At 38.5% G+C, this 17,990-nt stretch overlaps 1 protein-coding gene across 2 annotated transcripts in view; it reads right to left on the reverse strand.

Moving 5' to 3' along the window:
- The window catches only part of LOC128662559 (V-set domain-containing T-cell activation inhibitor 1), a 71,646-nt gene that overhangs the window by 44,357 nt on the left and 9,299 nt on the right, over positions 1-17,990 (reverse strand). The window contains exon 1 of one of the 2 annotated variants that reach the window (XM_053716355.1): positions 7,319-7,519. The exons of the other annotated variant lie outside the window; for it this stretch is intronic. The gene's annotated coding sequence lies outside the window, so the exon portion shown is untranslated. Of the gene's footprint in view, positions 1-7,318; positions 7,520-17,990 lie in introns of those variants that run through there. 2 annotated transcript variants of the gene reach the window in all.

Raw genomic sequence — 17,990 nt, forward strand, 5'->3', positions numbered from 1 at the left:
CACAGGAGGAAACATTTATGCACCTTGCATCCTCTAAATAAACAGTGTGTGACATGCATGCTAAGGCCTAGATTTGGAGTTCGGCGGTAAAAGGGCTGTTAACGCTCCGCAGGCTTTTTTCTGGCCGCACCATAAAATTAACTCTGGTATCGAGAGTTCAAACAAATGCTGCGTTAGGCTCCAAAAAAGGAGCGTAGAGCATTTTTACCGCAAATACAACTCTCGATACCAGAGTTGCTTACGGACGCGGCCGGCCTCAAAAACGTGCTCGTGCACGATTCCCCCATAGGAAACAATGGGGCTGTTTGAGCTGAAAAAAAACCTAACACCTGCAAAAAAGCAGCGTTCAGCTCCTAACGCAGCCCCATTGTTTCCTATGGGGAAACACTTCCTACGTCTGCACCTAACACCCTAACATGTACCCCGAGTCTAAACACCCCTAGCCTTACACTTATTAACCCCTAATCTGCCGCCCCCCGCTATCGCTGACCCCTGCATATTTTTTTAAACCCCTAATCTGCCGCTCCGTAAACCGCCGCCACCTACGTTATCCCTATGTACCCCTAATCTGCTGCCCCTAACACCGCCGACCCCTATATTATATTTATTAACCCCTAACCTGCCCCCCACAACGTCGCCGACACCTGCCTACACTTATTAACCCCTAATCTGCCGAGCGGACCTGAGCGCTACTATAATAAAGTTATTAACCCCTAATCCGCCTCACTAACCCTATCATAAATAGTATTAACCCCTAATCTGCCCTCCCTAACATCGCCGACACCTAACTTCAATTATTAACCCCTAATCTTCCGATCGGAGCTCACCGCTATTCTAATAAATGGATTAACCCCTAAAGCTAAGTCTAACCCTAACACTAACACCCCCCTAAGTTAAATATAATTTTATTCTAACGAAATAAATTAAATCTTATTAAATAAATTATTCCTATTTAAAGCTAAATACTTACCTGTAAAATAAAACCTAATATAGCTACAATATAAATTATAATTATATTATAGCTATTTTAGGATTAATATTTATTTTACAGGTAACTTTGTATTTATTTTAACCAGGTACAATAGCTATTAAATAGTTAAGAACTATTTAATAGTTACCTAGTTAAAATAATAACAAATTTACCTGTAAAATAAATCCTAACCTAAGTTATAATTAAACCTAACACTACCCTATCAATAAAATAATTAAATAAACTACCTACAATTACCTACAATTAACCTAACACTACACTATCAATAAATTAATTAAACACAATTCCTACAAATAAATACAATTAAATAAACTAGCTAAAGTACAAAAAATAAAAAAGAACTAAGTTACAGAAAATAAAAAAATATTTACAAACATAAGAAAAATATTACAACAATTTTAAACTAATTACACCTACTCTAAGCCCCCTAATAAAATAACAAAGCCCCCCAAAATAAAAAATTCCCTACCCTATTCTAAATTAAAAAAGTTACAAGCTCTTTTACCTTACCAGCCCTGAACAGGGCCCTTTGCGGGGCATGCCCCAAGAATTTCAGCTCTTTTGCCTGTAAAAAAAAACATACAATACCCCCCCCCCAACACTACAACCCACCACCCACATACCCCTAATCTAACCCAAACCCCCCTTAAATAAACCTAACACTAAGCCCCTGAAGATCTTCCTACCTTGTCTTCACCATCCAGGTATCACCGATCCGTCCTGGCTCCAAGATCTTCATCCAACCCAAGCGGGGGTTGGCGATCCATAATCCGGTCCAGAAGAGGCTCCAAAGTCTTCCTCCTATCCGGCAAGAAGAGGACATCCGGACCGGCAAACATCTTCTCCAAGCGGCATCTTCGATCTTCTTCCATCCGGAGCGAAGCGGCAGGATCCTGAAGACATCCAGCGCGGAACATCCATCCGGACCGACGACTGAACGACGAATGACTGTTCCTTTAAGGGACGTCATCCAAGATGGCGTCCCTCGAATTCCGATTGGCTGATAGGATTCTATCAGCCAATCGGAATTAAGGTAGGAATTTTCTGATTGGCTGATGGAATCAGCCAATCAGAATCTAGTTCAATCCGATTGGCCGATCCAATCAGCCAATCAGATTGAGCTCGCATTCTGTTGGCTGATCGGAACAGCCAATAGAATGCGAGCTCAATCTGATTGGCTGATTGGATCAGCCAATCAGATTGAACTTGATTCTGATTGGCTGATTCCATCAGCCAATCAGAAAATTCCTACCTTAATTCCGATTGGCTGATAGAATCCTATCAGCCAATCGGAATTCGAGGGACGCCATCTTGGATGACGTCCCTTAAAGGAACAGTCATTCGTCGTTCAGTCGTCGGTCCGGATGGATGTTCCGCGCTGGATGTCTTCAGGATCCTGCCGCTTCGCTCCGGATGGAAGAAGATCGAAGATGCCGCTTGGAGAAGATGTTTGCCGGTCCGGATGTCCTCTTCTTGCCGGATAGGAGGAAGACTTTGGAGCCTCTTCTGGACCGGATTATGGATCGCCAACCCCCGCTTGGGTTGGATGAAGATCTTGGAGCCAGGACGGATCGGTGATACCTGGATGGTGAAGACAAGGTAGGAAGATCTTCAGGGGCTTAGTGTTAGGTTTATTTAAGGGGGGTTTGGGTTAGATTAGGGGTATGTGGGTGGTGGGTTGTAATGTTGGGGGGGGGGTATTGTATGTTTTTTTTTACAGGCAAAAGAGCTGAAATTCTTGGGGCATGCCCCGCAAAGGGCCCTGTTCAGGGCTGGTAAGGTAAAAGAGCTTGTAACTTTTTTAATTTAGAATAGGGTAGGGAATTTTTTATTTTGGGGGCTTTGTTATTTTATTAGGGGGCTTAGAGTAGGTGTAATTAGTTTAAAATTGTTGTAATATTTTTCTTATGTTTGTAAATATTTTTTTATTTTCTGTAACTTAGTTCTTTTTTATTTTTTGTACTTTAGCTAGTTTATTTAATTGTATTTATTTGTAGGAATTGTGTTTAATTAATTTATTGATAGTGTAGTGTTAGGTTAATTGTAGGTAATTGTAGGTAGTTTATTTAATTATTTTATTGATAGGGTAGTGTTAGGTTTAATTATAACTTAGGTTAGGATTTATTTTACAGGTAAATTTGTTATTATTTTAACTAGGTAACTATTAAATAGTTCTTAACTATTTAATAGCTATTGTACCTGGTTAAAATAATTACAAAGTTGCCTGTAAAATAAATATTAATCCTAAAATAGCTATAATATAATTATAATTTATATTGTAGCTATATTAGGGTTTATTTTACAGGTAAGTATTTAGCTTTAAATAGAAATAAGTTATTTAATAAGAGTTAATTTATTTCGTTAGATAAAAATTATATTTAACTTAGGGGGGTGTTAGTGTTAGGGCTAGACTTAGCTTTAGGGGTTAATACATTTATTAGAATAGCGGTGAGCTCCGGTCGGCAGATTAGGGGTTAATAATTGAAGTTAGGTGTCGGCGATGTTAGGGAGGGCAGATTAGGGGTTAATACTATTTATGATAGGGTTAGTGAGGCGGATTAGGGGTTAATACATTTATTATAGTAGCGCTCAGGTCCGCTCGGCAGATTAGGGGTTAATAAGTGTAGGCAGGTGTCGGCGACGTTGAGGGGGGCAGATTAGGGGTTAATAAATATAATATAGGGGTCGGCGATGTTAGGGGTAGCAGATTAGGGGTACATAGGGATAACGTAGGTGGCGGCGCTTTGCGGTCGGAAGATTAGGGGTTAATTATTTTAAGTAGCTGGCGGCGACGTTGTGGGGGGCAAGTTAGGGTTTAATAAATGTAATACAGGGGTCGGCGGGGTTAGGGGCAGCAGATTAGGGGTACATAAATATAACGTAGGTGGCGGTCGCAGATTAGGGGTTAAAAATTTTAATCGAGTGGCGGCGGTGTGGGGGGACCTCGGTTTAGGGGTACATAGGTAGTTTATGGGTGTTAGTGTACTTTAGGGTACAGTAGTTAAGAGCTTTATGAACCGGCGTTAGCCAGAAAGCTCTTAACTCCTGCTATTTTCAGGCGGCTGGAATCTTGTCGTTAGAGCTCTAACGCTCACTTCAGAAACGACTCTAAATACCAGCGTTAGAAAGATCCCATTGAAAATATAGGCTACGCAAATGGCGTAGGGGGATCTGCGGTATGGAAAAGTCGCGGCTGTAAAGTGAGCGTTAGACCCTTTAATCACTGACTCCAAATACCAGCGGGCGGCCAAAACCAGCGTTAGGAGCCTCTAACGCTGGTTTTGACGGCTACCGCCGAACTCCAAATCTAGGCCTAAAAAAATTGCAGAAATTAAGAGATCACATTTTAAAGAATCATATTTGTAAATGTATAAACAAAAATAATTCTGTGAATTCAAAATTGTCAGGGTAGATGACTAGATGAAGAAAAGAACTTTTAAAAGGTTAAAAGGTTGACAATGACATTGTTTGTTTTTTCCCCATTTTTCCCAACCAAGAGCACCACTTCAAATATAGTGTATAAATGTTCCCATCTGAACTGCTGTGTTTCATTTAACTGCCTTTTTTGCTGGACTATACTAGTCACTGACCCCTCTCTGCTTACCCCTTTGGTTCCGTGAAGGTTTTGACTGTCCGTCTGGTGTGTTACCCTGAACTACCTGGGACTATTTTCTCTGTGAGTATTGGATTGCTTCCTCATTTATTTCTATATTTCAATATTTTTGTTCTGGGATATTTCTTTAATAAAACTTTTTTCCTACAGGGGGCCCGAGACAGGGGGGGAGGGTCCCATGGAGTGTTAGACTCAGTGACACATTTGGCAATGCCGTGATCATTGATACGGGCCCGCAGGCCTCTATGCAGCTGAGCGGCTGCAATGCACAGTGAGTGTGTGCATTTAGGAGTAGGGTTGCCAGCTGTCCTTCAAAAAAATACATCGGGGGTTAAGGAGGGGGATACAGTGTTTAAAGCACAGTAGGGTCTTGTGGCAGAAAAAAAGGCACACACATTATCTTAAATGTACATATATATATATATATATATATATATATATATATATTAGGGATGGGCGAATGTTTCTAAAAATTCAAAATTTAAAACGAATTTTGATACATTCGTTCGTTCGAATCGAATTTCGAATGTTTATATAACATTCTAACATTCTATTTTCGAATTTTCGTTTTCGAATTTTTCAATAAAATTCGAAAATATTCGTTTGAATCATAGAATGTTTAGCTATGTATTCATTCAATTTCGAAATGTAATATTCGAATTCGAATGTGACATTCGAATTCGAATGTGACATTCAAATTTGAAATAGTATTTCTAGTCTACAACTGTGTTTAATAAATGTAATATTCGAATTTGAATGCTACATTCGAATTTGAATGTCACATTCGAATTTGAAATAGTATTTCTAGTATAATACTGTGTTTTAAATGTGATATTCGATTCGAATGTGATATTCGATTCGAATGTGACATTCAAATTCGAAATGTGACATTCTATTCGAATGTGACATCCGATTCAAATGTGACATTCGAAATAGTGTTTCTAGTCTACAATTGTGTTTTATAAATGTAATATTCGAATTCGAATGTGATATTCGAATGTAACATTCGAATTCGAATGTGACATTCGAATTCAAATGTGACATTCAAATTCGAATGTGACATTCGAAAACTGTAAATAACATTCAAAAATCGAATTTTTAAGACTATTCGTTCTTATCAAAATTCTATTATGTAAATCGAATTTCTACAATAACATTCGTTCTAACATTCGAATTCGGATATAAACACATTCGCCCATCCCTAATATATATATATATATATATATATATATATATATATATATATAACACACAGAGAAAGTCCAGCACTCACTTACAAGCTCTCAGCTAAGATTTAAAAGCGAAAATGGAAAGGTTAGTTACCGCATCTGGCCAAATGGGACAAGCCCAGGTTATGGTTATGGTTGTGATTACATAAGCCTGTGCACCCTTCCCTTGTTCCCAGTTTGTTTGGATTTGAGAGCTTGCATTGTGTGGCTGTTTTAGGGTCTCAGGTATTGGAAAGGACCTTGATGTGGTACCTGGGCTTGTCCCATTTGGCCAAATGCGGTAACTAACCTTTCCATTTTTGCTTTTAAATCTTATCTGAGAGCTTGTAAGTGAGTGCTGGACTTTCTCTGTGTGTTGTATTAATTTGTTTTGTAATTTTCCCTATGGTTCTTGCACTCTGGGGACAGCATAGCTTCCTGTGAGTGCCCATAAGCACCCAGGGCTGAGCATGTTGCAGGGTCATGGGATGTGTACCCGGTCCGGCATGAGAGTGCAGTCCCCTTCCGTGTTTTGTATATATATATATATATATATATATATATATATATATATATATATATATATATATATATATATATTGTTTTTATATCTATCTATCTATATATATATACACATGTTATGTAACATTGTAGGCAATAGACTGTACACACACATATATATATATACACAAAATTTTGAAATTGAGGATGATATTGATTCAATGTTGATATATAACTTTATGTCAGTATATGCTCTATGTATAGCTGTATATTTCCCCTGTATTTTCTCCTACACTGAACACTGTCTGCCTGTTACCTAAGCCCCCCTCATGATTTTTACGACACCTCCTCCTCTCCCTGCACTTTCTGTCTTCTTAGCTATTCTGTGTTTTAAGATATAATCTGTAAATTCCATTGAATTGGTCAGTATTGCTTCTGACCTGAGAAAGGAAGGAACTCTTCCGAAAGCTTGTCAACTTATAAATGTATAGTTAGTCCAAAAAAAAAGTATCATTGCTCAATGCAATACTCTTGTTATTTTGATATCTAAATCTCTGGACTAACACGGCTACTCCAATCAACGTGTATATATATATATATGTGTATATCGATTATATATTGCCTTACATTCTATTGTATGAATTCATATATTTTTAGATTTTATAGCTATAGATCTGTTGTTATAGTGGGTGTGTGTATACCTAAGCATTAATATTTAATTAAAACAATACGCAGAAATACATAAACTAAAGATAGAGAGTAAAAGAAAAAAAGCCTTTCCGGCTCCTGTGCACTCTAGGTCACTCACCTGTACAATGTTAGTAAAAAGGTGCATAGAAGAACATAGGAACCAAAGTGACTGGAGAAGCTGATCTAAGTTTAAAGTATCTGACAGGTTTAATATATATAATAGAAGAAAGAGAGAGAGAGAGAGAGAGAGAGAGAGAGAGAGAGAGAGAGAGAGAGAGAGAGAGAGAAAAGAGAAGATAAAATATACAAACTTACAGACTTTCAGTCCGGTTTCCTGCATTCAAAGCAGCACGAGTACAAAATGACAGGGTTACAGTCCGGCTTCTTCAGTCAGAGCAGCACGAGTACAAAATGACAGGGTTACAGTCCGGCTTCTTCAGTCAGAGCAGCACGAGTACAAACATTAAGTACAAATGTAACTGTTTAGACCATTAGGTTCCATACTACAGAGCTTTATCAGCTGCTCTTGTCTGTAAGTTTCGATTGTGAACAGCCTGTGGAGACGGTTTTGGTTTCACTTTCTTTTTTAACACAATGAGCCAGGGACTCAGGCAGTAATAAAATCACACAGGTTGCTAATAATGTACATATGTTTATCAGCAGCACTTTTTATTACTGCTTAGGTGAGAAATAGTCCTATACTTAATGTGCCAGTTCTGTTTTTCTGACCACAATCCAAATTCTCAGTACATAAAAACACATTGCTGGGGCTATTTTTCACTTACTGATTTTCATTGCTAAATGGGCTTGATAAACCCCCAGACAACAATTAATATTAACATACACTAAAAGGTTTAAGAATAGAACATTGTTTTTATGCACAAAGAAAATGCCCTGATGTTATTCCTGACATATTAGATAACATTAGGAAGCAACACTAACAGATTTAAACATTATCTGCTCAAAGAACAAATAGCAACGTTAAGCACTTCTACTTAATAAACATAACCAAATCCAAAATCCAACAAATGCATGTGCTTACTATGCGCTACATTACAAGTGTAGTACATAAACATTAGTGATATTGAGCACTTCTGTCATTTATATTTCAAATTAAAATAACATTTTCTTTTTAGTGAAGAACAACGCTATTTCAAGTATTTCTTAACACACCTTCAACTTTAGTGCGGTCTTGTTCTCAAACCTCCAGATGTTAGCGGGTATGAGGCTTTCGCTTGATCGATAACTTTTTACTTTCTACTTGTAATCTGAGCGCAAGAATAAGAGAGCGCTATTAATTTAACTGGTGCACTGATAGCGCTCAATAGTGCTAATATTTTTGTGCTACACTTGTAATCTAAGTTATAGGCCTCTAGTTATTAAGGTCTGGCGGCCCTGATCCGACACTGCGGATCAGGTCCACCAGACCTCGCTGAATACGGCGAGCAATACGCTCGCCGTATTCAGCATTGCACCAGCAGCTCACAAGAGCTGCTGGTGCAACACCGCCCGCTGCAGACTCGTGGCCAATGGGCCGCCAGCAGGAGAGTGTCAATCAACTCGATCATACTCGATCGGGTTGATTTCCGGCGATGTCTGTCCGCCTGCTCAGAGCAGGCGGACAGGTTATGGAGCAGCGGTCTTTGTCTGAAGACTCGCCAGAAAAAGGGGCCATCAAGCTCCTTACGGAGATTGATAACTAGAGGCCATAGTGACTTCCTTCTGCCAACTATTATATTTGTAAATGATTCATACTTAAAAGGGACAGTAAACACCAAAAATGTTTAATATAACATGTTTATTTGTTAAGTGTTCATTATTATTTTGCCCCCCTTTCATCTGATTTAGCTCTGAAAACTGTTGACTGTCTGATTCTTAAAACTGGAAAAGCCCACTGCGGAGGTATCAAGTCTAAACCTGCTACATATCTGTCCATAGCTGGTTTCAGCAGATAACAACTTTAAGACAACATCATGTACACTAATATAGGCCTAGATTTGGAGTTTGGCGTTAGCCGTGAAAACCAGCGTTAGAGGCTCCCAACGCTGGTTTTAGGCTACCTCCGGTATTTGGAGTCACTCAAAAAAGGGTCTAACGCTCACTTTTCAGCCGCGACTTTTCCATACCGCATATCCCCTTACGTCAATTTCGTATCCTATCTTTTCAATGGGATCTTTCTAACTCCGGTATTTAGAGTCGTGGCTGAAGTGAGCGTTAGAAATCTAACGACAAAACTCCAGCCGCAGGAAAAAAGTCAGTAGTTAAGAGCTTTCTGGGCTAACGCCGGTTCATAAAGCTCTTAACTACTGTACTCTAAAGTACACTAACACCCATAAACTACCTATGTACTCCTAAACCGAGGTCCCCCCACATCGCCGACACTCAAATAATTTTTTTTAACCCCTAATCTGCCGACCGCCACCTACGTTATACTTATGTACCCCTAATCTGCTACCCCTAACACCGCCGACACCTGTATTATATTTATTAACCCCTAATCTGCCCCCCACAACGTCGCCGCCAGATACCTACAATAATTAACCCCTAATCTGCCGACCGCAAAGCGCCGCCACCTACATTATAGCTATGTACCCCTAATCTGCTGCCCCTAACACCGCCGACCCCTATATTATATTTATTAACCCCTAATCTGCCCCCCACAACGTCGCCTCCACCTGCCTACACTTATTAACCCCTAATCTGCCGAGCGGACCGCACCGCTACTATTATAAAGTTATTAACCCCTAATCCGCCTCACTAACCCTATAATAAATAGTATTAACCCCTAATCTGCCCTCCCTAACATCTCCGACACCTAACTTCAATTTTTAACCCCTAATCTGCCGACCGGAGCTCACCGCTATTCTAATAAATGTATTAACCCCTAAAGCTAAGTCTAACCCTAACACTAACACCCCCCTAAATTAAATATAATTTTAATCTAACGAAATTAATTAACTCTTATTGAATAAATTATTCCTATTTAAAGCTAAATACTTACCTGTAAAATAAACCCTAATATAGCTACAATATAACGAATAATTACAATGTAGCTATTTTAGGATTAATATTTATTTTACAGGCAACTTTGTAATTATTTTAACCAGGTACAATAGCTATTTAATAGTCAAGAACTATTTAATAGCTAAAATAGTTAAAATAATTACAAATTTACCTGTAAAATAAATCCTAACCTAAGTTACAATTAAACCTACCACTACACTATCAATAAATTAATTAAATAACATACCTATAATTATCTACAATTAAACCTAACACTATACTATCATTAAATTAATTAAATAAAATACCTACAATTACCTACAATTAAACCTAACACTACACTATCAATAAATTAATTAAATACAATTCCTACAAATAAATACAATGAAATAAACTAACTAAAGTACAAAAAATAAAAAAGAACTAAGTTACAAAAAATAAAAAAAATATTTACAAACATAAGAAAAATATTACCACAATTTTAAACTAATTACACCTACTCTAAGCCCCCTAATAAAATAACAAAGACCCCCAAAATAACAAAATGCCCTACCCTATTCTAAATTACTACATTTCAAAGCTCTTTTACCTTACCAGCCCTGAACAGGGCCCTTTGCGGGGCATGCCCCAAGAAATTCAGCTCTTTTGCCTGTAAAAAAAAACATACAATACCCCCCCCCAACATTACAACCCACCACCCACATACCCCTAATCTAACCCAAACCCCCCTTAAATAAACCTAACACTAAGCCCCTGAAGATCTTCCTACCTTGTCTTCACCCTACCAGGTTCACCGATCCGTCCTGAAGAGCTCCTCCGATGTCCTGATCCAAGCCCAAGCGGGGGGCTGAAGAGGTCCATGATCCGGCTGAAGTCTTCATCCAAGCGGGAGCTAAAGAGGTCCATGATCCGGATGAAGTCTTCATCCAAGCGGGAGCTGAAGAGGTCCATGATCCGGCTGAAGTCTTCTATCAACGGCATCTTCAATCTTCTTTCTTCCGGATCCATCTTGCAGACCTCCGACGCGGAACATCCTCTTCTCCCGACGCCTACTAGCCGAATGACGGTTCCTTTAAGGGACTTCATCCAAGATGGCGTCCCTCGAATTCCGATTGGCTGATAGGATTCTATCAGCCAATCGGAATTAAGGTAGGAATATTCTGATTGGCTGATGGAATCAGCCGACCAGAATCAAGATCAATCCGATTGGCTGATCCAATCAGCCAATCAGATTGAGCTCGCATTCTATTGGCTAATCGGAACAGCCAATAGAATGCAAGCTCAATCTGATTGGCTGATCGAATCAGCCAATCGGATTGAACTTGATTCTGATTGGCTGATTCCATCAGCCAATCAGAATATTCCTACCTTAATTCCGATTGGCTGATAGAATCCTATCAGCCAATCGGAATTCGAGGGACGCCATCTTGGATGACGTCCCTTAAAGGAACCGTCATTCGGCTAGTAGGCGTCGGGAGAAGAGGATGTTCCGCGTCGGAGGTCTGCAAGATGGATCCGGAAGAAAGAAGATTGAAGATGCCGTTTATAGAAGACTTCATCCGGATCATGGACCTCTTCAGCTCCCGCTTGGATGAAGACTTCATCCGGATCATGGACCTCTTCAGCTCCCGCTTGGATGAAGACCTCAGCCAGATCATGGACCTCTTCAGCCCCCCGCTTGGGCTTGGATCAGGACATCGGAGGAGCTCTTCAGGACGGATCGGTGAACCTGGTAGGGTGAAGACAAGGTAGGAAGATCTTCAGGGGCTTAGTGTTAGGTTTATTTAAGGGGGGTTTGGGTTAGATTAGGGGTATGTGGGTGGTGGGTTGTAATGTTGGGGGGGGTATTGTATGTTTTTTTTTACAGGCAAAAGAGCTGAATTTCTTGGGGCATGCCCCGCAAAGGGCCCTGTTCAGGGCTGGTAAGGTAAAAGAGCTTTGAAATGTAGTAATTTAGAATAGGGTAGGGCATTTTGTTATTTTGGGGGTCTTTGTTATTTTATTAGGGGGCTTAGAGTAGGTGTAATTAGTTTAAAATTGTTGTAATATTTTTCTTATGTTTGTAAATATTTTTTTATTTTTTGTAACTTAGTTCTTTTTTATTTTTTGTACTTTAGTTAGTAGTTATTTGTAGGAATTGTATTTAATTTATTTATTGATAGTGTAGTGTTAGGTTTAATTGTAGGTAATTGTAGGTATTTTATTTAATTAATTTAATGATAGTATAGTGTTAGGTTTAATTGTAACTTAGGTTAGGATTTATTTTACAGGTAATTTTGTTATTATTTTAACTAGGTAACTATTAAATAGTTCTTAACTATTTAATAGCTATTGTACCTGGTTAAAATAATTACAAAGTTGCCTGTAAAATAAATATTAATCCTAAAATAGCTACAATGTAATTATAATTTATATTGTAGCTATATTAGGATTTATTTTACAGGTAAGTATTTAGCTTTAAATAGGAATAATTTATTTAATAAGAGTTAATTAATTTCGTTAGATTAAAATTATATTTAACTTAGGGGGGTGTTAGTGTTAGGGTTAGACTTAGATTTAGGGGTTAATACATTTATTAGAATAGCGGTGAGCTCCGGTCGGCAGATTAGGGGTTAATAATTGAAGTTAGGTGTCGGCGATGTTAGGGAGGGCAGATTAGGGTTTAATACTATTTATTATAGGGTTAGTGATGCGGATTAGGGGTTAATAACTTTATTATAGTAGCACTCAGGTCCGCTCGGCAGATTAGGGGTTAATAAGTGTAGGCAGGTGGAGGCGAGGTTGAGAGGGGCAGATTAGGGGTTAATAAATATAATTTAGGGGTCGGCGGTGTTAGGGGCAGCAGATTAGGGGTACATAAGGATAATGTAAGTAGCGGCGGTTTACGGAGCGGCAGATTAGGGGTTAAAAATAATATGCAGGGGTCAGCGATAGCGGGGGCGGCAGATTAGGGGTTAATAAGTGTAAGGCTAGGGGTGTTTAGACTCGGGGTACATGTTAGGGTGTTAGGTGCAGACGTAGGAAGTGTTTCCCCATAGCAAACAATGGGGCTGCGTTAGGAGCTGAAAGCGGCTTTTTTGCAGGTGTTAGGTTTTTTTTCAGCTCAAACTGCCCCATTGTTTCCTATAGGGGAATCGTGCACGAGCACGTTTTTGAGGCTGGCCGCTTGCGTAAGCAACTCTGGTATCGAGAGTTGAAGCTGCGTTAAAAATGCTCTACGCTCCTTTTTTGGAGCCTAACGCAGCCTTTTTGTGGACTCTCAATACCAGAGTTATTTTTATGGTGCGGCCAGAAAAAAGCCGGCGTTAGCTACGCGGGTCGTTACCGACAAAACTCTAAATCTAGGCCATAGTGATCTAGCAAGAAGTCTGGATTGGTCCTTCAAATAATCCTAGTGTGGGTGTTGTTTGGTTATTAAAATTAATTGCATCAACCAAGATGAGAAATTGTGCTTTCTTTCAAAAGAAGGAACTGGAAGAAAAAAAAGTTAGACTTGAGAGACAGAGATTACAATTTAAATATTTTACATATAGGTCAATATATTTCTGTCCAAAGTATAGTACTGGCTGGAATTTTCCTATAATTAAACAGAAAGCAAAAACTCCCTTTGTAAATATTCTGCTGCATTGTATCTTAGAAAACTAAACAAGATAAGATGAAAGAAAAGAGGAAGTTTTTTTTGTTGCAATAAATAAATTCTGTCTATGACTCAAACAAAAAGATGTGTAATTGTATACATGGTAACTTACTGAATTATACAATACAGTGTAGCTGAGTATAGGATTTTCACATCTAGGGAATGTATCAGATTTTCTAGACACATCTGAAGATGAGACTTTTGTATGGAATAAGATTGCTGTAAAAAAAGTAAGCGTGTGTGATTTTTTATCATTGTACATAAATACTGACATACGAATCCAAATCCAAATGTTCAAATATAATTTTTTTATATTTTTTTTCATACATTTTATTTAGAAATATTTAATTACAAATACAATTCTTTTTTTTTTTGGAAGTACAATTTTGTTTTTTGGAATTACACTACCAGTAGGTGTTAAAACACTGTCAAAAATAAATCTAGTTCCCATTTTGCTAAAGGACTTGTGACTATGTTACAACAAAGCTTAACAAGCCAGACGTGATTGTTCTCTTTTGCATAACACTATACAGCGTTGGTTTTATTCTTTTAATTACAGTTTTTATTGAAGCAGCAAAAACTCCCTGTAGCAAGTGGTCTTCTTTCAGAGTATGTTATTTATATTTTACCATAAAATATCATGGGATGTGTACCAGGTCTGGTTTGAGAGTGAAATTACAAAAAGCCTGTGTCACCCTTGTTTGAATTATGTGGCTCTAAGTTAGGGACGTAGGGGTCGATCCGATATAAAGCGTCGCCCGCAAAAGCCGGCGACGCCAATATTTGCGCGGATTTGGTATCACATATACGGCGTAACCTAGAAGTTACGCCCGTATATTTCTGCCGTCGCCCGCAGTTTTTTGGGCCATAGGCAGGTATACCACACCCGCGCAGTTTGGTATCCAATATGCAGCGTAAGGACTTACGTGGCGAAAATGGAGAAAACTTACTCCATTTTCACCTCGCCACAAAAAGCAGCCGTAAGAAGCCTTACGCTGACTATTGGAGCCCCGTAACTCCCTAAACTAACTAGAAAATAAACCTAACACCTAACGCATGCGCAATGTCTATCTCCCTGTCAACCGCGATCTGCTAAAATAAACCTAACACCTAACGCATGCGCAATGTCTATCTCCCTGTCAACCGCGATCCCCCCCCCCCCGAAATCCCTAATAAAGTTATTACCGCCTAAACCGCCGCTCCCGGACCCCGCCGCCATCTACATAAACTAACCCCCTACTGTGAGCCTCTAAAACCGCCGCCATCTACCTTATCTATCCCCTAATCTGACCCCTTACACCGCCGCCACCTATATAAAAATTATTAACCCCTAATGTAAGCCCCTTACACCGCCGCCATCTCTATTAAAATGATTAACCCCTAATTTAATCTACCTACCCCGCCGCCAGCTATATTATCTATATTAACCCTAAGTATATTATAGTTAATATAGGTATTACATTATATATATTAACTATATTAACCCTAATTATATTAGGGTTAATATAGTTAATATAGTTACTATAATATTTATATTAACTATATTAACTCTATCTAACCCTAACTAAATTTATATTAAATTAATCTAATTCATTTATAAACTAAAATATTCCTATTTAAATCTAAATACTTACCTATAAAATAAACCCTAAGATAGCTACAATATAATTAATAATTACATTGTAGCTATGTTAGGGTTAATATTTATTTTACAGGTAAATTGTTAATTATTTTAACTAGGTATAATAGATATTAAATAGTTATTAACTATTTAATATCTACCTAGTTAAAATAATTACCCAATTACCTGTAAAATAAATTCTAACCTAAGTTACAAATACACCTACACTATCAATAAATTTAATAAACTACTAACATCTATCTAAAAATACAATTAAATTAACTAAACTAAATTACAAAAACAAACAAACACTAAATTACAAAAAATAAAAAAAAGATTACAAGATATTTAAGCTAATTACACCTATTCTAAGCCCCCTAATAAAATAATAAACCCCCAAAATAAAAAAAATTCCCTGCCCTATTCTAAATTCAACAAATTTCAAAGCTCTTTACCTTACCAGCCCTTAAAAGGGCCTTTTGTGGGGCATGCCCCAAAGAATTCAGCTCTTTTGCATACAACAAATACAATACCCCCCCCCATTACAACCCACCACCCACTTACCCCTATTCTAAACCCACCCAAACCCCCCTTAAAAAAGCCTAACACTACCCCCCTGAAGATCTCCCTACCTTGTCTTCACCGCACCGGGCCGAACTCCTGATCCGATCCGGGCGATGTCTTCCTCCAAGCGGCAAAGAAGAATTCTTCCTCCGGCGACGTCTTCCTCCAAGCGGCAGCAAAGTCTTCATTCTTCCGGCAGCATCTTCAATCTTCTTTCTTCGCTCCGCCGCCGCGGAGCATCCATCCCGGCCGACTGCTGAACTTGGAATGATGTACCTTTAAATGACGTCATCCAAGATGGCGTCCGCCGAATTCCGATTGGCTGATAGGATTCTATCAGCCAATCGGAATTAAGTTAAAAAAATCTGATTGGCTGATTGAATCAGCCAATCAGATTCAAGTTCAATCCGATTGGCTGATCCAATCAGCCAATCAGATTGAGCTCGCATTCTATTGGCTGTTCCGATCAGCCAATAGAATGCGAGCTCAATCTGATTGGCTGATTGGATCAGCCAATCGGATTGAACTTGAATCTGATTGGCTGATTCAATCAGCCAATCAGATTTTTTTAACTTAATTCCGATTGGCTGATAGAATCCTATCAGCCAATCGGAATTCGGAGGACGCCATCTTGGATGACGTCATTTAAAGATACATCATTCCAAGTTCAGCAGTCGGCCGGGATGGATGCTCCGCGGCGGCGGAGCGAAGAAAGAAGATTGAAGATGCCGCCGGAAGAATGAAGACTTTGCTGCCGCTTGGAGGAAGACGTCGCCGGAGGAAGAATTCTTCTTTGCCGCTTGGAGGAAGACATCGCCCGGATCGGATCAGGAGTTCGGCCCGGTGTGGTGAAGACAAGGTAGGGAGATCTTCAGGGGGGTAGTGTTAGGCATTTTTAAGGGGGGTTTGGGTGGGTTTAGAATAGGGGTATGTGGGTGGTGGGTTGTAATGGGGGGGGGGGTATTGTATTTGTTGTATGCAAAAGAGCTGAATTCTTTGGGGCATGCCCCACAAAAGGCCCTTTTAAGGGCTGGTAAGGTAAAGAGCTTTGAAATTTGTTGAATTTAGAATAGGGCAGGGAATTTTTTTTATTTTGGGGGTTTATTATTTTATTAGGGGGCTTAGAATAGGTGTAATTAGCTTAAATATCTTGTAATCTTTTTTTTATTTTTTGTAATTTAGTGTTTGTTTTTTTTTGTAATTTAGTTTAGTTAATTTAATTGTATTTTTAGATAGATGTTAGTAGTTTATTAAATTTATTGATAGTGTAGGTGTATTTGTAACTTAGGTTAGGATTTATTTTACAGGTAATTGGGTAATTATTTTAACTAGGTAGATATTAAATAGTTAATAACTATTTAATATCTATTATACCTAGTTAAAATAATTAACAATTTACCTGTAAAATAAATATTAACCCTAACATAGCTACAATGTAATTATTAATTATATTGTAGCTATCTTAGGGTTTATTTTATAGGTAAGTATTTAGATTTAAATAGGAATATTTTAGTTTATAAATGAATTAGATTAATTTAATATAAATTTAGTTAGGGTTAGATATAGTTAATATAAATACTATAGTAACTATATTAACTATATTAACCCTAATATAATTAGGGTTAATATAGTTAATATATATAATGTAATAACTATATTAACTATAATATACTTAGGGTTAATATAGATAATATAGCTGGCGGCGGGGTAGGTAGATTAAATTAGGGGTTAATCATTTTAATAGAGATGGCGGCGGTGTAAGGGGCTTACATTAGGGGTTAATAATTTTAATATAGATGGCGGCGGTGTTAGGGGCTCACTTTAGGGGGTTATAGATATAATATAGCTGGCGGCGGGGTACGGGAGCGGCGGTTTAGGGGTTAATAATTTTATTAGGTTGCGGCGGGGTAAAGGAGCGGCGGTTTAGGGGTTAATAGCATTTTTATTGTTAGGCTAGTGAGGGGGGATAGCGGATAGAGGGTTAGACAGTGCGGGCTATGTTAGGGAGGCGTGTTAGACAGTGCGGGCTATGTTAGGGAGGCGTGTTAGACAGTGCAGGTGTTTTAAACTTTAGTCAGGTTTTATAGGCGCCGGCAGTTTCTAACGTGGCGCAAGTCACTGGCGACGCCAGAAATTTGTACTTACGCAGATTTCTGGACATC

Source organism: Bombina bombina, chromosome 6, assembly GCF_027579735.1.
Source record: "Bombina bombina isolate aBomBom1 chromosome 6, aBomBom1.pri, whole genome shotgun sequence".
NCBI lineage: Eukaryota > Metazoa > Chordata > Amphibia > Anura > Bombinatoridae > Bombina > Bombina bombina.